This window comes from Myxocyprinus asiaticus, chromosome 23 (genome assembly GCF_019703515.2).
Source record: "Myxocyprinus asiaticus isolate MX2 ecotype Aquarium Trade chromosome 23, UBuf_Myxa_2, whole genome shotgun sequence".
In the NCBI taxonomy this organism is placed as follows: domain Eukaryota; kingdom Metazoa; phylum Chordata; class Actinopteri; order Cypriniformes; family Catostomidae; genus Myxocyprinus; species Myxocyprinus asiaticus.
This window is the reverse complement of record NC_059366.1, coordinates 12,312,873-12,336,713: the sequence shown is the minus strand read 5'-3', so window position 1 is coordinate 12,336,713 and position 23,841 is coordinate 12,312,873. Positions and strand designations below refer to the sequence as shown.

At 37.2% G+C, this 23,841-nt stretch overlaps 1 pseudogene; it reads left to right on the top strand.

Annotated features, from left to right (window-relative positions):
• Positions 1-23,841, top strand: part of LOC127414316 (thyroid adenoma-associated protein homolog) — a 145,302-nt pseudogene that overhangs the window by 3,811 nt on the left and 117,650 nt on the right.

Sequence of the window (23,841 nt, the reverse complement as noted above, 5' to 3'; positions counted from 1 at the left end):
TTGGAGTTACAAAGGTCTGATCACCATTCACTTGCATTGTATGGACCAACAGAGCTGACATTCTTCTAAAAATCTTCATTTGTGTTCTGCAGATGTGATACACATCTGGGATGGCATGGAGGTGAATACTGATCATCTCCACTAAAGTGCGCATTTTGCACACAGATTCAAAAATAGCCCACCGACATAAAAATATAATTAGTTCTTGTGTATTAACTGAAGCTGTAGTGTAGTAAATTGTAAATGTAGTTGAATTCTGGAGACAGTGGGTTAGGTGCGAGCTTCAGAGGAGATTTTCAGGAATAATGGCTTCAATTTTGGCCTGTTCCTCACATCATATGGGTTTAAAAGACTTTGAATGTGACGACTGAGACGTTTAGATTCAAAGCAGAGCCAAAGAGTACATCATCACTTTTGTACTACTGTTCTTTACTAATTTTGTAGTTGATCAGCCTGTAATTCCATTTCAGCATTGCTCTCTGACACGAATCTGTCTCTCAGAGTAAAGGAGTCCAGCACGGTGAAGGTAGTGGCTCGAGTTTTGACTCTTTCGAGTAGCGCTGCAGTCGACTGTGTCCAGGTGGACACCTGCCCCCATTTCCTTCACCACTCTCTGGTCGGAGACTCTCCTCTAACTACATGCCTCCACCACAACATCTACGCCCACTGGGAGCACCCTCTGGACGGGGTCCGGCATCAGACACGCTGTCTGGTCCAAAACCTCCTTCTCTTCCACCAGTATTGCAGTGAGCACAAATGTGATCCCACCAGTGACCCATACATCACTCAGCTCACCCGAGACCTTCTAGCACTGGAGTGGCACATGAAAGGGAAGTACGGTACTCTGGCCTGTCTGGTGGCGCATTTAGGGGCAGATTATCTTCTAAAGCTTGATTCTAGTCTGCCATCCAGGCTGCTGGGTCTGATGCGGGATAAGACATTGGCGCCGTACGCCAGTGATCTGCTTGAGAAGCTGTTTGTGAGCCATAAGGCCCAGTTGTGCGCCCGCTTTGGTGATGGGCATACCTGGATAGTTGGGTGGCATGAGACTTGGGTGTCTCCTCTGCTGCAGGTACTGTGCACAGCCCAACTGGATCAAACCACATATAAACTAGACTACTTCTTACCGAAGCTGTTGCGCTGCAACCCCTACAGTCTTAGTCACATGGTACAGGCACTGCAGGAGATGCCATCTTGCAAAGTGGGTAAGAGAAAAAAGCTCTGTCTCAAATGACACGAATCTCACAGTGCACTCGGCCATCTAGTGTATGAATTTTCAAAGTGTAGCATCGTCTCAAATGGAGCAACGTTTCCTTACTACATGTAAGCATTCGCTGTTTTTCAGTTGATGGAAGTGACAGTTCAAACACACGTGATGTGTTGCTGCAAGCTTTAGCGCATTAGCCAAACTCAGTCCAAAAAGTGTATATTCACAAAGCGTGGGGAGATGGTAAAACACACAACTCACATTTTAGTGTTTAAACAATGCTATTACTAGTAATAGTAAGCTTTTAAAATGTTATTTTTGTAAAGATTGTACATTTCATTTATTGAACAAAGGAGTACCCTACCCTAAAGGAGTGTCATATTTAAAGGGATAGTTCACCCAAAAATGAAAAATGTCTTAATTTACTAATCATCTTCATGTAGTTGCAAAACCATATGACTTTGTTTCTTCCATGAAACACAACAGATGTTAGGCAACTGGGCTGCTTAATTAATGGAATTAACTAATTGCGAACATATATTGGGCCTCATGCATTTGTTTTGTTTGTTAATCGTTCGTAAAGCTGTTCTGACGTAAATTCTCAGATTCATGAAAGTTTTTGTATTTTCAGTGTTAGTTGGTAAGAACAAATTTAACCCTGCTCCTGACCATATGTAAATTGTGTGGAAGACATTCGTGTTCTTTCAGTCAAATTGCCATGACTACATTTTAATAGAAGTGAAATTAAATAAATAAATTAAATGAGTAAATTAACCTTAAAAATGTAAATAAAAAAGTGGTTTGCTGTTTTCTTTTTAAATCATATATTTGGTATATGTTTCTTTTATGTTTGCATTTATTTATTCAAAGTATATTTTATTCCCAACTCTGGTTCTTACATTTTATATAATTTTTCCAGCATAAGTGCTTGGCAAAAAAAATAAATAATAATAATTATAATAATGCCCTCTAACTTCACTAGTTGGACAGTTTCTTCATGTGATATGAGCTCTATAATTTAGTTTTCACTAGGTTTTGGACTATTCGATTCACAAAATAAGTAGCCTCTTATGGCAGCCAATGATGCGATGACCGTAAGTTCCTCACTTTCTTTTTGTCCACACCAGTGTGTTTGCTAAATAAAAGTTTTGGGATTTGAATCTTTCATTTCTGTTCCACATATCCCTATTCACATTTACTAGCGAGTCTGATGCTTTCCTTATAGGGCGTGTATTGTGATAACTGTGAATGAACGTTCACTTCATATGCCCCATATTTACGAATGTTTGGAATTCACTAACATAAACGCATTTAACTAACAAATCTGGGCGGGGGTACGATGCGTTTGTGAATCCGGAGGAAGGTTTTTGTTAAGGTCCATTCTACGTGCAAATTACTCTAAATTTACTCAGTTTCATGAATGAGGCCCATACTGTAGACTGTTGTGTGCAAAGATGTAATGGCAAATCAGAGGCGTTTAAATTGGTCTAAAAACATATCAGTAATTCTCACTTTCTGTGTACAGTTTGTTCAAAATTTGAAAAACACTTGTTTTTATTTCAATTAAAGCAATTCAGGAACATAGTTCTCAGCCTGTTTTGGATGTGTATCCTAGATAAAGAATGTGGCATGCAGTGACCCAACACACTATAAGTATTTAAATTAAGGGCTGTCAATAGATTAAAATTTGTAATCCAATGAACTACATGGTATGCCGATTAATTAATCAATTAATTTAATTAATCAGCATATCATGTAATTCGTTTGATTAAAATTTTTAACATAACATATTTATATTTGCTGAGAAAGCCTTTAAAAAATAATAATAATAATAATATAAATAAATAAATAAATAAATAAATATATATATATATTTATACATACACACACACACACACACACACACACACACACACACACACACACACTGGAGGACAAAAGTTTGGAATAATGTACAGATTTTCCAGATTCACCAAAGTGGCATTCAACTGATCACAATGTATAGTAAGGACAATATTAACATGAAAAATTACTATTATAATTTGAAAAAAAATGTTCAGAACTTCTTAAATTACTTCAAAGAGTTCTCATCAAAAAATCCTCCACGTGCAGCAATGACAGCTTTGCAGATCCTTGGCATTCTAGCTGTCAGTTTGTCCAGATACTCAGGTGACATTTCACCCCACACTTCCTGTAGCACTTGTCATAGATGTGGCTGTCTTGACGGGCACTTCTCACACACCTTACAGTCTAGCTGATCCCACAAAAGCTCAATAGGGTTAAGATCCATAACACTCTTTTCCAATTATCTGTTGTCCAATGTCTGTGTTTCTTTGCCCACTCTAACCTTTTCTTTTTGTTTTTCTGTTTCAAAAGTGGCTTTTTCTTTGCAATTCTTCCCATAAGGCCTGCACCCCTGAGTCTTCTCTTTACTGTTGTACATGAAACTGGTGTTGAGTGGGTAGAATTCAATGAAGCTGTCAGCTGAGGACATGTGAGGTGTCTATTTCTCAAACTAGAGACTCTGATGTACTTATCCTCTTGTTTAGTTGTACATCTGGCCTTCCACAAAACAATAATTGACTGATGAGTTTCTAGAGAAAGCTGTTTCTTTTTTTGCTATTTTTGACCTAATATTGACATTAAGACATGCCAGTCTATTGCATAATGTGGCAACTCAGAAACAAACACAAAGACAATGTTAAGCTTCATTTAATGAAACAAATAGCTTTCAACTTTGTTTGATATAATTGCAAGTGATTTTCTAGTACCAAATTAGCAATTTAGCATGATTACTCAAGGATAAGGTGTTGGAGTTATGGCTGCTGGAAATGGGGCCTGTCTAGATTTGATAAAAAATGACTTTTTCAAATAGTGATGGTGCTGTTTTTTTACATCAGCCATTTTACATTTTTATATGTTCACCACTTTGCTGAATTAAAGTACCAATTTCCTTCCAAAACAGCAAAGTCTGTACATTATTCCAAACTTTTGGCCACCTGTGTATATATAAAATAAATATATAATTCAGATAATTAAAATGCATTCCATTATTAGGACAGATGAGTAAAGCATTGTTAAGACATTGCAAAAATTGGCTTTAGAAGGCAATATATTGTTTATTTCCATATTTATTTTCCATATTTGAACAAACATATCATAGGCCAACAGTCCACAACAACGTCAAATGGATGCTTTTAGAGCGTCTCACTTTGGTTGTGTCGTGTCATAAACACAGCATTTTTAGGTCACTGTGTCAAATTAAACGTAGTTTAAAACTTGAGAAAAGCAAGTCTGGAGATCACTGCATTCGGAATTGTGCTCCGTCCAGCTGTGTTTGAACACAAGAACATGTTCTTATCTTGTGTTGTTGCTAGTAACTATGCGTTGCCTGTGCAGCTGGAGTTTTGCTTACTGCCCCCTGCTGAAAACAGCTTGAATTGCTTCAATGGTAGGATTTCTTCTTACGGTCTGGGGACATGATTAATTGCATAAATGTTTTTAATGCATTATTTTTGTGTAATTAATCAATCACACAGAATTAACATGTTAAATCGACAGCTGTAATTTAAATGTAAATTCAGTGAATAATCACAGTTATAAAATCAACAACTGTTATTTTCATCATAATCGTGCAGCCCTATTAGGCAGAATGTTACTGTAGGGACTGACAATTTCAGTCACCATTCACTTTCATTGTATGGACAGAAGAGCAGTGGCAACATTCAAAATGTCTCTATTTTATAAAATAAATTATGGTGAATAATAACAGAATTTTCATTTTTGGTTGAACAAAGCCAAATTTTAAGTGACCTACAAAGAAGTTTGTTTAGTATGTTGTATTGTTGTTTACTTTGGTGTTGGAAACTCGTCTTTCTAAGCAAAGAAGAGAGAAAATGCTGGAAAATATGGCTTATGATAATTATGACTTTGGACCAGATATATTGAATGGACTGTAACCCTCACAGAGACATTTTATTTGCTTCAAATTAGACTTTCCTGACTTCTCTGAAGGTCTGTTGTGTAGTATTTATTTTAATCAAGTGTGTTTGTTTCTCAGGAGTGGCTGGTAGTAGAGGTGCATTGGGTGCTCTGATGACGTGTCTGCATGCTGCCAGAGCTCAGGTGTTCTCAAGCTATAAAGGAGAAGTTGTGGGGTGGCCTGGTGCCCCACTAATGGAGCAGTCACTGGTGTACAGGAGCCACTTTTTAATGCTAAATTTGACTAAACTTATAATTATAAATAATCAGTAATTAATAATCAATGTCTAACATGTTACTAGAGTTTGCTATGGCAAGCATCGCTATAACTATTGTTCATACTCGATGCATTAATCATGACATGAATGGCACCTAAAATTATGTGGCTTGTTGAGGAGAGGTGTGCTATTACATTTCCAAGCGATCAGAGGACCGATACAAGTGTGACAGATGATACAATAGGTAAAAATAAAATAGACTTGCATTGATGGAAGAACCCAAGCCTTATTTAGTATATCATATAGGCTTGGGCTCTTTTGACATGGACCAGTAAGCAGATACCTAGCAAGCAACCTAGCATTGTAGTGACAACATTTGCAAGAACCACATTTTCCTCAGAAAAAGTAAAAATCTAGTTCTCTCTTACTGATATTCTGTGTGTGTGAAATCAGGTGTGAATGGATGCTCTGGGTTTGGTATGTGAGAGTCATGGCAGCACAGAAACTCTCTCCAGAGAGGAAATGGAGCTGATCCGCCACTTCCTGCCCTTTAATCTGAACTGCCAGTCACCAGGAGTAAGACAGCAGACAGTCAGTTTGTTAAAGAAGGTATGAATTGATGTCAACAGCATTTCTCTGAACACATTAAAAGTGTGTTGTCTCAAGTTCTGATAGGCCAATGGACTACGTAAATGTAATCTGATTGGCTCCTGTCTGGTTTATGTTATCAGCTCTTGTGTAGGGTGAAGTACAGTGCTCAGCTACTGCACAAAAGTCTGGATCAGCAACAAGTCCTAGACATGTACCAAGTACAGTCTCGCCTCTCCTCAAGAGTTATTACAGTTTTGCATTTTCATATTTTTTTTTAACCTTGTGCGAATCTCTACATGGACGTTGTTTTTTTGGCTTTGCTATACGCAATGCATAATTTAAATTCATTTAAACCAACTGATCTGAGTTCAGAAGACTCTGGGCTGTCAGTAAAGGGTTAAACTTTCATGTGACAAAAAACATTCCGCTGTACACAGCGGAATTTGTCTTTGAGAGAAACGCCAACAAAACTACATCTGTTAAAAAACCTAATTTAGTTTTTACACTGAAACCTGTTTGACTCAAAATAATAGTCTCTAGTTACATCCGATATGCCATTTTTTAAATTTGAGCAATTTATTGCGAAACGGCACACTGTTAAACACAATGACCACTATAGTGGACAATAGTGCTTGTTTTTCCATTAGAAATCCTATATTTACTGTGCTTTATCACATTGAGAAGAAAAAAATTGCTTTCAGAGGCTCTGTATGGAGTTAGGATGAAAATAAGGTGCATTTCGAACCGTTCTAAGACCAGTGTAGATGGACAGCACACTGGAGGTTAAGTCATTCACTAAATAGGGAGCAAGGGAGCATCCTATAGCTTTCCTATGCAGCCAAGTGCATTGACTCCTAACATCTGACCAAAAGTTCAGTTTCAGGTTGCAGATGATGTTTGGACTACTCAACATGTTTGGCAGATATGGGACAATGATAGTCAGTATTAGATTAAGAATTTATAATGCTAAATGTAATTTTAACATGGTTGGCAGTGATTGGATGATGCTGGCGATTAGAATTAATTATGCTAAGTTCTGACTGGTAAATAGTTCATCACTGGCTATCACTTGATTGTTTGACAATGCAAAGAGAGAACATTGAGATTTTGTTGCCAAAAAAATGTAACATTAAAGTCAAATCATATTTTTTTGTCTAGTTTTTTTATTTGTGCTTTTCCAAATACACATTGTTCCAAAGCATCTTTATAGAACATCAGCTGTAATGTCTTAAAAACATGAATAACAAACTCTTCTGGAAACAATAAAAAATGTGATTAAAAAATCTGGCTTTCTATAGCTTGGTATTATTTAAAATTGGACAAATTAGTCCCACTGTCCACATTTGTGGACACACATTTTTTATTTTATATGTTTATTAGTTACAAATCAAAAAGGGAAATGGAAAATGCACACAGCAGTCATCGGGTCTCAGGAGATTAATACTGTTAAAATGTTGCATTGCATTGTGCTGCAAGAAACTACTCAGAACACCATAGCAACTGTGTAGCAGCACCCTGGTAACCTCCCAGATCACCCTGGCATTGTGGCGGGCACAATGAATTGTACAAGGGCAGGCACAATTCATATTTGTGTGTGTTTCATCAGGAGTTCCTGTGCTGGTTCTGTAAGGCCATGTTGCAAGTGCTTCACCCAGGAGCCTCGTTCTCCAGGTGTCTAATGGCTCTGCACCTGCTGGGGCTGATCTCTGAAAATTTCACCTTTTAACAGAGGTATTTCCCAGCCTCCCCTCTGACACACTGCACACTAGTCTGATGATGGGTTTATATAGCAATATTGCCTATCATGTATTCATTTGTTTACCCTTTCCTTTTCAGGCACTGTTGGTTTTGCTCTCAGAGAGCCAGTGAGTGTATCTCATGCTCAGGCTGTACTGTCTTGCAAGCAACTTTCTAGAGGTGAAAAAGCTCGCTTGAAACCTCTTACAAAAACTACCCCCCACAGCAGTGCGACTCCAGGTCAGTGTAAAGATTTTGGTATTCCATTCCGAAAATTTAGATGAATACAAAAAAGCATTTGGTTGTGTTTTGGATGCTTCTTACCTAATTTAACCAGCAAGACCATACTGGTCAACCAGCTTGATTAGCTGGTGAGCAGCTTGGCTGTTCTAGTCCATGGGCTAGACTGGCATCAAACCAGGACTAAACCAGCCTAGTCTACGGATTGACTTGAGTACAGATGTATTTAGAAATGACAGCACTGATTGATCATGAGAACACTAATTTTGTGACTTGAAGAAAAAAATAAAATAAAAATAAAAACTTTTCAGACTGATGGAAATTCAGTAACAACCTATGTCAGAAATTATTTGTTTTTATTAAGGAGTCCTTATGTGTCCCCTGGAGTTGATTTTCAGGGGCATTTTTTTGTTAACCATATAAAGATGCACTATACAGTATGTCATCCTTTTATGTCGAAGAGCTCAATTTATTCTCAATTGGAACAATTACAGTATATGGCTGTTAGCTATAAAATAAATCAATATCAACTCCTATGCAAAATAGACCTAGAAAAGAATTGTTTAAATTTGAGGTTTGCATATAAAAACAGGAATTAATTACAGGGCAGTGTTTTTCCCCCCACATTTTGAATTTTGGGGGCATTTTTTGGCATTGTCGGTTGCATTTTTGACCAGTGCCCCCATTAAAGTAATTTTCCGGGCTCAATACAAGTTAAGCTCAAGCGACAGCATTTGTGGCATAATGTTGATTACCACAAAAAAAAAAAAAAAAAAAAATTGACTCGTCCCTTCATCTTTCTTTTAAAAAAAAAAGAAAAAAAAAAAGAAAGTTTACAATGAGGCACTTACAGTGGAAGTGAATGGGGCCAAGTTTTTGAGAGTTTAAAGGCAGAAATATGAAGCTTATAATTTAATAAAAGCACTTACATTAATTTTTCTGTTAAAACTTGTGCATTATTTGTGCTGTAAAGTTGTTAAAATCATCAGTTTACGATTTTGGGTTTATGGCATTATGTCGTCATGGCAACCAAATTGTAAAATTGCATATAACTTTACACAGAAAAGGTTAGCAAGTGATTTTATCACACCAAAATCATGCTAACACTCATATTGTTGGCTTGTGGCTGTACTTTTGTAACGGAGAGTGTTTTATGTATACATTCACTTCCATTGTAAGTGCCTCATTGGAATCAAGATTTTTGATTTTTTTTAAAGAAAAGGAGAGTCAAAATAAATTTTTGTGGTGATCAACATTATGCCACAAATGCTGTCGATTGAGCTTAGCTTGTATTGAAACTGGAACATTCCTTTTGAATGATAATTTTTTTATTATCCCCTTTTCTTCCCAATTTTGGAATGCCCAATTCCCACTACTTACTAGGTCCTCGTGGTGGCGCAGTTACCTCAATCCGGGTGGCGGAGGACAAGTCTCAGTTGCCTCCGCTTTTGAAACAGTCAATCCGCGCATCTTATCACATGGCTTGCTGTGCATGACACCGCGGAGACTCCGCATGTGGAGGCTCATGCTACTCTCCGCGAACCACACACAACTTACCACGCACCCCATTGAGAGCGAGAACCACTAATCGTGACCACAAGGAGGTTACCCCATGTGACTCTACCCTCCCTAGCAACCGGGCCAATTTGGTTGATTAGGAGTCCTGGCTGGAGTAACTCAGCACACCCTGGATTCGACCTCGCGACTCCATGGGTGGTAGTCAGCATCAACACTCACTAAGCTACCCAGGCCCCCACATTCCTTTAAATTAAATATACAGTCTGCATGGGCTGCATGCTTCAGAATGAATGAGTGGTGCCACATTACTGTCATTCTACACACAAAGAGTGTGTGTGATGCTCATGTTATAGTGATTTCAAAACTGCTTCTTTGTTTATTCTCTGAGAGCATTTCCGCATTTCATTTAGAGTGGGGAGCTTATTAAAAACTCCCCTCAAATACACACAGGAACTCGTTCTTTCACCAAAAATAAGAGCCATTTATTTGCAGTATGGAGCCCTGAAATGCCTGCTTGCCATTATTTGCATTATATCATGAGATGAGATGACTATTAAGAGTGTCTTTTTGAATCTATACTGATGTTTTTTATGTGCTGTGTTTCAGTGGTGCTTTGGCTGATGGTGTGTCTGAAGGAAGAGATTGTGAAGGCCGAGTCATCTCTTCTGCAGGCTGCTGCCTCCTGTCCTTTATATGGCAGAGCTGACTGTATCACTACAGTCCTGCAACAGCTCAACACTGGGTACACACACAAACACAACAAATTTTAGTCATCTGCCTGCAGCGAGAAATACCCGGATGAGCTACCATTTGTGGTGAGATTCTAAAGTGCGGATCAACTGGACACTTTACGATCCCATAATGCCACGGGAGCTGCAGAGACAGCACATTCAAAATGCTGAATTTAAAAAAAACTAAAAACAGCGGTGATCAACGAGTCCGGTGTCTCTTTTCAACTGTAAATGCTATATATACACCATGAAAGGTGTTTCTTATGGTTAAATTGTGCTTGTTTAACAAAACTAGAGTAGATTATTTTTGCAGTTTTCATCACTGTCATACTGTATATTCGGCACAATGCCCTCGTTCCAGGATGAAGCATGTCCGGAATCTATTCATACTACTCACCTGCATACCTAAAAAGCTTAATTTTTTACTGTCCGAGAAGTGCCTTCTTCATCAAAAGCAGGGCATTATGATTTTGGATGCAGTGTTTGTTATAGATTGCAACAGTCTGTAGGTCTTGGCATGCTTTTGAACTGATGTGTGTGTGTGTGTGTGTGTGTGTGTGTGTGTGTGTGTGTGTGTATATGTGTATATATTTCTCTATTTAATTACTGGGTCTTAAATAATTCCTTGAAAGACTTCAAGCAAAGTTTCCAAAAGAAACACTGAAGGCTCCATTGTTTTAATTTAATGAGTGTTTTTTAAAAGCATATTTGCATATTTATTTTCCAGTACAACACCTAATGCTCAGATATTGTATGTCACTGAAATTAGTGATTCTCAGTTCATCCAGAATCATGCAGCTCTAGTGTAGACCGATTCGTTTATTGTACTGGAAGCGATTTAGTTTTAACCCAGGGGTGTCAGACTCATTTTGGGTCGCGGATTGGACCAAGACACTGCTTGGGGGCCTCATTCAATGCAACATGAGATTATTTGAAACGCTAATGATGGCGCACGAGAGCAGCACTTCAGCTCGCGTTCCGCTTGAGCAAAACTTGCCTGTCAGAGTGTCTCAAAAAGGAAACACCCCGGCGTTATATACTGTATTTAATGCATCCTCTATTAAAGTTCAAATAATAAGGAAGCGGGTTGTATATATATATATATATATATATATATATATATATATATATATATATATATATATATATATATATAAGCACAAACTCCGAAACTGGTATTTCTCTATGCGGTCAGTGCCACTTAATGAGTCACGTGAAAAAACAGCACGAGAGAATTTGAAAGTTCTCCTGGCTGATGAACCCTCTGGTTCGGAGATGCTCATCCCACGCAGGCACTTCCTGCAGCTAGATTATAACGTGATGGCTCGCAGCATATTGAATCATAATATATGTCACTGTGCATTTCTTATCGTGAAGAAAATCGATGATTCAAGCTCTATTAAGAAGAGAGAGTTTGTTTTTGTGAGTTAAAGATAAATCGAAGCAAACAAAAAGGCCAGAGTGTGTAGTCTTAGCCCCATTATACACTGCGAAAATGTGTCTTTTTGTTTTTTGTTTTTTTTTTTGGTTTGTTTTCCAATAAATAACTAAAACTCCTTATGTACATTTACTTTAGGAGCTATATTGCAGAAGACATTTATTTATTTATTTTTTTTATTGGAGAATGTTGAATATAATATTTAATATTTAAATATTTTAAAATCCTTACAACAGGTATGAAGAGTGACATTGTAATGCATATTTATCTGAAGTTTTTTGTAAAAGTTGTTAAATTACACAGTAAGCTGATTAAAAACTGGAGTCTGTGAATCAGAATCAAGGCAAACGATTATTACAGTCACTTGAAAAGAGAAAAAACTTCATTTAATAGCGATTACACATCTAATAACATAAGCGTTAGCGAACTGAGTGTTTATAACGTCTCGTAACACTCATTTTGATGCTGTGAACCGTTTATTCACCATCGCTTTAACTATGACTTGAATCAATACATAAATGAATTAACGTTCAGTTATTAGCTTTAATTTAACTTTCAGCAAATGTAGGTGTCATTGCAGATGTTATATGTTCATTTGGGAATCCATAACATGCTCTTCAGATTTAAAGATTATTTTTTTAAAAGAAAGAATAACATGCTTATATCCTATCTGTTTAACTCGTGTCACCATTACAAATGACCCGGCAACAATGTGTTTTACATTTCTTTATTATTTTGATAAAATCCTGATTAAAAGTACTCAAACACACAGTACTTCCGAAGGCTGTCATTGGAAAATAGTAAAAACGTGTCAGAGTAATGGCGAAAGGTCAACAGTTGCCAAGACAGGATTGGTCACAATTGGTCACAAGGGTCAATTAACCTACAGCTGCTTAGAATGCTTTCTAACCGCGTGCAGAGCGCGGCTTTTGTGTCGTCACGCAGCTCGCGCCCGTGAGCAGCCAGTGGAAGACAGCGGCTGAGTCTTCGGATGACAAGCAGCTCTTTTATCTGTGAGTTAACGTAACCCACATGAAACACACGAGACACATGTGTACAGTGCAGTGTGTCTCTCACTGTACATGACGCAACTAACAACTAGTTGTCCAGTACAGTTTTGTTCACACAGCACAGGTTTGCGGTTGTGAGACCTGAAAATTTGCGATGTCAGTTATAGAATGCGGTTGTCACACCAATAAATAACAGTCCTGTGTGTGAAAGCAACCGTATTAATCACTCAAAACAGGTCTGACAACTGTAATACATATTCTGTCCATGAGAGGCCGATGTTTAATCGGTCTTTTACGAGTTCGTGTGTGTGTGTGTGTGTGTGTGTGTGTGTGTTGTGTCTAGGTAGTGGTGATGGAGAAGCCTATGGAGTCACTGCTCAGATGGTGTTGGTGTGTTGCTGGAGGACCATAAAAGAAATGTGCATGTTACTGGGTCATGTGTTAGAGCATGCATCTGTGCTCCAATCACACACATACTGACCACCGAGTCATCACAGAGTAGCAGGTCAGCCAAACACAGACACACACTCAACTGGTGTAAAACTACATATTCTTTTAAATCAACCAATCATTGGGTTGCCTGAACAACCAGTCAACTAATCAGTCTTATAGGGATAGTTGAACCAAAATTAATATTATGTCTTCATTTACTCACCCTCATTTTGTCCCCAATCTGTTTTATATTCTGTCTTTCTTCCATCTAACACAAAAGGAGATAATAGCAGAATGTTAGTCTCAGTCACCATTAACTCTGATTGCATTTTTTTTTTTTTCATGCAACGAAAGTGGTTTTAGCTGAGGCTAACATTCTGCTTAACATCTCCCTTTGTGTTTCACGGAAGAAAGTCATATGGAGAGGGTAAATGATGACAGAATTTTCATTTTTGGGTGAACTATCCTTTTAAGTACCCTCCAGGGTATGCATAATGTTTCTGGGAGTCTGACGTGCATACACATTCTCATCAAAGGGAGTCTCTTATGATGGAAGCCAGTGGACCCTCCCCGAATCCAACATCTCAGTTACATAAGAATGTGAGATATAATGGAGAACTGTACCTCATACCTTGAAGTGGAGAGTTTTTCCAGTAAGCTGATCTTTAAGAGCTCAAGGCCGAGAGATGAGATGTCATGGTAATAGCTTATACAGACATAAATTATGGTCGCGTTAACAACCCCTAAAGAGGAGAGAAAAGGTTGTTCAGAAATGTGATCACATTGAATACAGCTTAATTTGCCACCGCGCTGAGTCTGCTTGAGATAAAAAAGAAAATGTCAAACGCATTTCCAGTACAGACACTTAAGCTCTGTTCCAAACCCTGGGGAGCTGCCTCATTGTCTACTATCTACATTGTCCACTACATTCCAAACACCACATCCATATTTTAGAGCTCCTTTTTCCTAACCATCAGGGTAATTCTCACATCATGAATAACCTGTCAAGAATATGTCTGTTACATTTCACCCCTAAATCAAAAGACAATATATTATAATTAAGTTTTTATGTGATGTTTAAATTGTTCAAAGATAACAAAGTCTATTTTTAGCACTAATAAGATGTTGACATTATTTTCATGGCAAATATATTTTAATAAATATATTATTTTATTATATTAATAAAATAATTATTATAATGAATAATTAATGATTAAATTAATTGTAAACATAAGCCAATTACATTTATAAATGGAAAAACGATTACATTTAACAGAAATCGTGAAACAGTAATTGACTGTAATACAGTTTCAGCGTTGAAAATCCAATGAGAATGGGGAAAAATCTCAAAAGTAAAACATTGAGAATTTTGGGGATTTTCATGAAAATAATTTCACCATGCAAAATATAATTTCCTATTTTATTTTTTATTTAAGAGTGAATTATGTCCTGGGCATGTTCTTGACAGATGAGATTCACCCCTTAAAGGGATAGTTCACCCAAAAATGAAAATTCTCTCATCTTACTCACCCACATGCCATCCCAGATGTGTATGACTTTCTTTTTTTCTGCAGAACATAAACAAAGATTTATAGAAGAACATTTCAGTTCTGTAGGTCTATTTAATGCAATTTAATGGTGACCAACACTTTGAAGCTCCAAAAGGCACATAAAGGCAGGATAAAAGTAATCCATAAGATACTAGTGGTTAAAATCCATAACTTCAGAAGTTATATGTAAGGTGTGGGTCAGTGACAGATCAAGTCCTTTTCTTTACTATGGCGACATGCATGAAGAAAAAACAAAAGAAGAATGTGAAAGTGGAGATTGATAGTAAGCAAAGGACTTAAATATTGATCTGTTTCTCACCCACACCCATCATATCGCTTCTGAAGATTTAGACTGAACCACTGGAGTCTTATGGATTACTTTTATGCTGCCTTTATGTGCTTTTATGGAGTTTCAAATTTTGCTCACTATTCAGTTGCATTGAAGCATTGAGATATTCTTTTAAAAATCAAGCAAATGAAAATGGTGAGAAAATTTTCATTTTTGGGTGAACTATCCCTTTAATTGATTCTTAAATGCTCCACAAAGACAGCAACCTAAGGATATAATTTATTCACATTATGTGCTCCTCAGAAGTGAAGATTCTTGTGAACCGCACAAGAGATTTGACACTTATATTTGATTCTAATAGTGTCAAACATTTTTGTATGTTGCTAAGCTAACACCAGGATATTCTCTACTCACAAAAATGCATAGATTACACAAATATTGGGTGAAAAGTCAATTTTAATTGCATGGAATTGTTTTATCAATATAATTCAGTATTGTTTAAAATATAAGTATATGTGACATTTCATCACAATGCATTCCGTTATTGATTATCTGTGAAGGATACATGTGGTGCTGCCTTCTATTTTGGCCAAAATGAGGTATCTTAGAAGGCAGTGTAATTTAAAGTAGTCCCTACTGTTTTGAACATCCTTCACATCAGAAGCATGCCTGTGATGCCTTAAAATGCTGTCTAGGTGGGCAGCTCACTAGGGTTTTGAGCAGAGCTGTACATTCACTCACAAATTCAACTTGAACAGTCACCGTATGGTACCAGCTGCCTGTGCTTTTTTGGTATTTTTTTCATCAGCGGTACTGTAAACCATGTGAATGCATACGTTGTCCCCTGCCGTGCCCGCCTTCAATTAGCATCTGCCGTCTTAGCACAGCACTTTCATTTAAGACCAACCTGCTGTTTAACTACCTTCCCTGTCCTACATTCTTTCCAAATAGCTTCCTCTTTCCCTGAAGAGCTGGACCACTTCACACACAACTCATTCACCAGGTTTGTACACCTGAGACTTTGGGAGTAATTTACAAACAGTTGTTCTGGCAGCATCTCAGTCCAGATAGCAGTTGTCAACTGTTGGTATAAATTCTTCTCTTATTGATGTCTTAAGCTATGAGTATAAATTTGGCAGAGACCAGACTGCACGATCAGATGTTCACACTTTGTTTTCTGTGATGGATTGCTGTAGTTTCCAATCCCAGAAATTAGGAAAGGAGTAAGCAGACTTTGCAACATCATTCGCACTTGCACAAAAATGAAGTAAATCATTTGAACTGTTAAGTGATCTGTTTGAAGCTTTCAGAACTAGAATTTTGGATTGATCAGCCAGCGGACTTACTGAAAGCATTTTACTTGTCAGTCCGATTGTTATTTTCACTGCTCTGGCCTGCGCAATGACCTCAGTGCTTTAACAGATGGAGTGGAATGATTCTGTGATGTCACTGGTGTGGTTACCATGGAACATTCGCCTGTTATGTAAAGGATGATCTAATGATGTTGCCGCGGTCCACATGGCTTGTGTTTGCGGTTTGTGTTGATGCCTCATACTACATCTCTTTCCAGACCACATGTCTTTGGAGGGTTAGCAGTGAGCATGTATGTTTATGACAGTCAAGATTTATTTTTCCCAAACGTGTGCATCCGGCATCCTGTTATGTACTCCATCGCCATGGAAACGCGGAACATGTTTTCAGACTGCTATGGCAGCTGCAAACAGTCACATTTCGATGGTGTACAATTCCTTGTTTTCGTCACCCATTCTGGATACTGAACCATGTGTAAGAGTGAAGACGTTCACAGTAGGGTTTTCTGGGATTTTTCACCATCATTTTAGTACCCAAAGAAGTTATACTCTGGTCATTCGAATGCCATGCACTCTTAAAGGAAAAGTTCACCCAAAAATGTAAATGCACAAGCTCTTAAAGGAATATTCCGGGTTGAATACAACTTAAGCTCAATCAACGGCATTTGTAGCATAATGTCAGTTACCACAAAAATAAAGAGCCAAAATCTAGGTTCTTCACTATTACCTTGTTTTTTTTTGTTTTTTTAAAGAAAAGGAGGGACAAGCAAAAATGTTTTTTTTTTTTGTTTTTTTTTCAACAAAATGCTGACGATTGAGCTTAGCCCATGAAAGACCCATAAAAGTAGTCCATGCAACTAATACGCTGTATTCTTGTGAAGCAGTACAATAACTTTTTTTGTGAGGAACAGGCGGATATTGAAGTCATTATTTACTGACAATCTTCAGCTCTGTCAATGCTCATGTCCAGCTCAAGGTCATGTCTAAATTCAAACATGGCATGTCGATGCCATTTTCGGCAAAATGCATTGCTGCTTGCTTCTGTAATATCAGAACACGAAACAGTGTTTTTGAATTCTGGATATGAATGCAGGCTAAACGTGAGCTTCATCAGAGTGCAATGTTACAGTAACAGTGAATAATGACTTAAGGTTTTGTCGATTCTAAACTAGGGCTGAAATGATTAGTTAAATTTATCAAATATTTTGTTGTAGAATAGTCGTTTGATGTCATTAAACTCTAATGATGACGTGCGAAAGCAGCACTGCAGCTCGCGCCTGACTGAGGAGAGGAAGAAAACACAGCTCACATTCCAGATGCACTCTAAACAACTTCAGGTGATGTAGATCACGAAGTATGAGGGAATTATAATGCAAAAATACAAAATAAGTAAATACAGAAGCTCTCTCGTTGTGGAATAAGTGGAGCTGTAGCTGCAGCTCCGCTGAAGCAAGACTTGGGTGTCGAGCGACTTTAAAAGAAACACCCCGGCGTTACATCTTAAATGCAGTTAGACTGAATGCGTTATAGCTTTAATTAAAATTCAAATAATACGGAAGCAGATCATGTAAATAACTGCAAACTCTGAAACTGGCATTTCTCTGTGCGGTCAGCACCTCTTCTATGAGTTGTGCGAATGTCCCGATCTAAGGGGGAGAGATTGACACTGCACCTGGCTGAGGCACACTCTGCCGCTTGTCACTCGAGCGCTCGCGCTTAATGCAGCTAGATTATAACGTGATGGCTCGTGACTTATTGAATCATAATACATGTGTCTCTGTGCATTTCTTATCATGAATGAAATTGGCAATACGCAGCTTTATTAATAAGAGAGAGTTTGTTTTTTTTGTGAGTTAAAGATGGATTGAAGTGAACAGAAAGGTGAGAGAGGCTAGTCTTTGCCCCATTATACACTGCATCAAAATACGTTTTTATTTTGGCTTGTTTTCCAATATAAATATCTAAAACTCCTTTAAAACAACGTACATTTTCTTTAGCAGCTATACTGCAGAAGAAAATAGTTATGTGAGAACGTTGAATATAATATTAAAAACGGTAATATTAAAAATACCTAAAAATCCTTTAAAAAAAGATGCATTCACCTGAGAAGCAGCATATAAGATATTTAGACTTGCTTTTAGAGAATAGATCATGAATATAAATATATTTTGTCTTTATTGCACTCGCAGAAATATAACCAAATGAAAAAATACACTTATATTCAAGATATATTCTCTTAAAGCAAGTCTAAATATCATAAATGTTGCTTCTCAAGTAAATGTATCTTGTTTTAAGGATTTTTAGACAATTTTAAATGGAAAACAAGACTAAGATTTTTTTTGCAGTGAATTTCCCTTTAATTCAGTGAATGTCATTTAGTGGTATTTTTAAAAGATGATTTTGTCCTCTTTATTGTTAGTAAGCACGTTTAATATGACCTTTTAAGTCAGGGCACAAGCTGAGTAATCGGTTAAGAGCTAGTGATTAATCGTTGCAATAATTGCAGAATAGTTGGATAATCGTTCTAATAATCATTAATCGATTATCAAAATAATCGTTACTTGCAGCCCTTTTCTAAACACAAATATGTGTTGTGTTATATATAACTTCAGAACATTTGAAATATGTGCATGAGTCGTATGCACTCAAAATAATATTTTAGCCTATTTTTAAGATTTACGTATTTGAATTTCATAACTAAATTCCATCAAATTAAATTGTGTAATGTTTAACAAAATTAAATTAATACAACATTTTTCTTTACATTTTAAAAGTTTTTATTTTATCTTTTAAATAGTATGTGTGGACAATATAAAAATAAAGTGGGGACAACTTTTATGATACTTGGCCTTTTTACTGTTTTTTTTTTTTTTTTTAATTTTGGAGCTTGACATCTGTGGTCATTTTGAACTTTCATTTAACTTTGAATGGCAAGAGCTGCCTAAAAAATTCCTCAAATTTCTCCTTTTGTGTTCCACATAAGAAATAACTGGAAACAGATTTGGAAGTAATAAGGGTGTGTAAATGTCAACAGAATTGTCATTTTTGGTGAACTATTCCTTTTACACTATAGGATAACCATATGCCAGTTTCCTTTGAGTAGACCTCCTTTGGGAAAGTTGGTGGAAAATTGTACTACTCCTTTGTCTACATATCTGATCTTCTTGCCTGTTTGATTCGGATAGAGGGTCTAATCTGGTGCTAAGGAAGTGCAATCTGTCTGGGAGTCTGAGCTGGGGCCTCCCGTCCCCTTTGCACTAAGCTGAGAGAGTTATGACTAATTAGGATAATCTGGGAGCACTCAGAAGCTTTCTTTAAGTACCATTAGAGTACTGCTTTCTGTTTTTGAGTTGACTGCATTAATTTGAACTGTTTTGAGAGCTGAGAAATACTGTATATGAATGTGAGAGTCTCTGAAGTACACAGTTAAAATGTCTTATAGGCAGGGCACAAATCTTGGTGGCATCTCTAAACTTGATCCATTGACCTCAGCCAGCCTTAAAATAAACCTTTTCCTTCATGTAATCTTTATAGCTTTCCATACTATTTTTGTAAATTGCATATAGTATGCTTGGCCATATTGGCTCGTGACCCTTGATTTAGGTCAGTGGCTCTCTACTTGTTTTGATTGGGGACCCAGATTTTACACTAGACATTAAGTGGCGACCTAACACAGTACCAAAATTGCTTATTGTACAAAGGTTAACAAATTTCCGTAAAATCAACACTGAAATGTATTAATATAACCATGATCAGTATAGGCCCATCAATATGTGCAATTATTAACATTTCTTAGGCAAATAGGAAAATTTAAGAATTTGTACATTTTCAACACAAAATCACAGCCTTTATAAATCAATGGAGCACTCGTGGATGAGACTTCATTTTGCTCAAATTTTTCTTTGCATTTTACTTTTTATATTTATATTAATGTACTATTTGCATTTAACATTGCTTTTTTTTTTTTTTTTTTTTTGCATTCTATGAAAAAACTGTGACCAATTTTTGGGTCTTGACCCACCAGTTTTTTAAGAAAACCACTGGTTTGGGTGACATACATTTTGAATTTGTCTAGTTTGCGACACCCTGCATGCAGTCATTTGACATCTTGCAGATTGTAGCATCTGTGGAACTTGCATTCTGATTTGCACCCTCCTGTAAATCTCTTATTTAACCAGAATTGCCTGATTATCAGTAGGTTTAAGTTAATGGAATCAAAACTACCAGCAAACAACAGTATTAGACTTGCATTAATCACTAAGTCTCTTTATTCTAGACACGTTGGAAAAGCTGCTGTTAAGGTCACTGACCCTGACGTGTAATTTGCCAGCTGCATTGAGAAATTTCTTTGCGCACGTGGAGCAGAAGCAAAGTTTAGCGCTGGCGATAAAGGGGGTTACAAACAGGAATAATCAGGCTAAATAAAGTCTGGCTGAAGCTGCAGCATTTAACCCCTCATTGGTCTTAACGATCAAATCACTACGTTGTCCTTAAGGGTCAAATTGACCCTTTTTTATGTTCAATTTCAAAAGCTTGTAATAAAGGCTCTATTTGCTCTCTCTACTTTTGGTCTTAAATCGTTCGTCTAGGTGCCAGCTAACACTAATTTGTGTTTTTTTTATTCTTTTTTTTTTTTTTTCTCATCACCTTCTAGTCCAATATACAGACCTGAAAGGCTAGTGTTAGCTGGCACCTAGATGAACGATTTAAGACCAAAAGTAGAGAGAGAGAGCAAACAGAGCCTACATTTGTAAGCTTTTGAATTTGAACATAAAAAGGGTCATTTTGACTCTTAAGGACAACGTAACGACTTTTTTTTTAGCTTTGTGTATAAATACATTAAGAAAAAAATGACATTGCCAATTTCAGATCACCTCACTTTTCTGCTGCTTCAAGAGCAGGGCTGGCCGGAGTTACGTTTTTATTTTGTTTTATTTTGGTTATTCATTAGCAGAGTTTAACAACATTGAGAATTTTATTGAGAGTGCATTTTTAATTAAAATTTAAGAGCTGAATTTGAATTGAGGTAGCAAACAGGATGCAGATTTGAATTTGAAAATAAGAGTAATAGTTATATAATTCTACTCTGCTACTATAGCCAATCTCCTAGAATTTTTAGGACATTTTTAATAATGTATTTCATTTTTCAGTATGGATTTCCCATAAACATGTCATCTAAATGGCCTCAGGTGTTCTTTGTCTGTCTCTGACATCATTCAACATTACTGCACTCTGTGTGTTTTCTGATTAATTAATCTTTGGGTCAGACATAACTTAATATTTCTCCAGTCCAGTGCATTCCTATGGAGTCAAGTAAGTCACTGTGTTACAAACTACAAATGTTTTAAATTCAATAGTGCCTCCTGTTTCTGTCTCTCTCAGGTGGAGGGTGTGGGGAAGTATTTTCAGGAGCAGTTGCTGCAGTCTGGTCACAGGGGGGCGTTTGAACTGGCCTACGTTGGCTTTGTATGGCTCACTGAGATGCTTTGCAGGTAAGCCATCTAAGATGTGTCCCAAAAAACCAAATGCCTGCAAGGCCTTAATTTGCTGCCTAGTTAGTCAGCACACTGGTTTTGGAACAAAGCTCTTGTGTTCGTAGTATGGGACTGTGAAGGAGTTCTTACTGATTTGATAAGATGTGTTAATACACAAGAGGTCGCAGACACTAGCTTGAAAAGATAACACCCAACCTAAGTGTTTTATTGCTTTTTTTACATTTCAGTCATTTCAACTGAGAGAATAAGTTGAAAGTGTTGGATATGACAAGGTGGTAGGTTTAGTCTTGGCAGGCTAGATCTGCTTACGCAGTAACATGTACGAAGATTTGCTACTACTAAAAAATACACAGACATGCTGTTGGCATGTAAGACATGCTACTGCTGCACTATTAGACATATATAAGAAATGTTGCAACAGTCATGTAGGACATGCTGCTGCACTACTAGAAATACAATCCTCTTACAGCAGATCTAAACATGTTGTTCTGGGGAGGGTGAGGGTTTACGAGAGAGAACTCTTGTTGTGTGCTGTGTTGAGACTGGCTATCTGCAAACAATTGAGGCAGTTTAAATGCTTCAGTTTTTGTATCTACAATTCATTTTCTCCCAAAAAAATGTCCACACAAGTGAAAGTTAGAATGGTACTGTCCAGGTATGCAGCGGAATGATACCGTTACAGGTGTAATTTTAATTTTCAATGAAAAGCATTTGAATGTTAATTTATGAAAACTACATTTCTTTTTGTTTTTATTTTTTGCTAAATTCAACAAATACTTTAATCAAATTGTTTTGCCAGGCCCAACTGTGGTTTTATAATGATTTAAACATACATATTGACTTTTCAACACGATAGTCCCCTTGTCATTCCTCAGTCACAGTTTTCCACTCAAACCCAAGCTGCTTTCAACCCGAAGGCTTCAGTTAGTACAAGTGTGCATCTTTGTAGATCAGGGAGTGGTAAGGACAGCTCCACCAGAGCCCCTGATGTTGTCCTTGGCAGCTGCATTTCATACCTTAATCAATCCAGCCCCCTTCCTCTTCATCCCTGCCTCCTTGCAGCTGCTGGGATGCAAACCAGCAGTACTCCTTAAGGACAAGCTTCAAATAATCAGGAAGTTTCAAAACTGTTAACATCTGGAAATGTAAGATTTAATGAGCTCTGGTATGTGGTCTCTTAACAGAAGTTAAGGAAATGGACTCGCTCGCTGCCACAAGCGTGACATGAATGGGACATTAGGTCTGTTCTGCTGTACAGTTGCTGAGGGAGCATCTTTAATGATCTGATTTCATTCCAGCACTCTGCTTCTTTTCACAATTTCCTCCCATACTTTTCAGCTCAATGTGGTCTCATTTTGTTTGTTTAGATCAAATGCATTTCAGCTTAGATGACTGAGAAAGCGGAAAAAATGTAAATTTTTCTTCAAGGTGTGGGCGCTCAAAAACACACGCAATTTGGAGCTGCAGTCTTGCAGTTAGAGCATGTTCTCTGACACTTTGGCTGCGTTTACAGAGCAGCGGAAGATGGTTGCCAGTCGTGTATTTTTGTAATCAAATTGACTTTCTTTTTAGGTTAAGGACCACATTTTGAGAGTGAATTTTGTTTAAATGTGCTGTATGAATGGAACCAGTCAACAACTAGTTGTCTGCTACATCATTGACATAAGGCATGAGCTTATTTTTTTAAAAATAATCTTGTGAACCGGTGTCAAACTCTACTGTAATAACTTTAGCGGTTACTTATGTTTGGAATTGTGTAAATGCTTGAACCTGCAGTACTTCACAATGCACGTGAACTGTGCTACAAACACGAGTCCCCGCACGTGCACACAGATCAGCGCATCACCGGTTCATTCTGAAGGGCACACAGACCATGTTTATCTGTCTTTAATCACAGCCTTTGGCAGTTAAATAATCACAAATGATCATATCTCCATTTTGATTTTATTTTATACAGCCCTGAAAAATCGTGAAATTGGTCTACTGATGCACTCTATGAAACTTAGTGGTCAAATAAAAGGCTCATTAAAATCATCCTGATATTGTTGAATTTTATATCTTCAGCAAAATCATTGCGATGATATCGTGGGTATT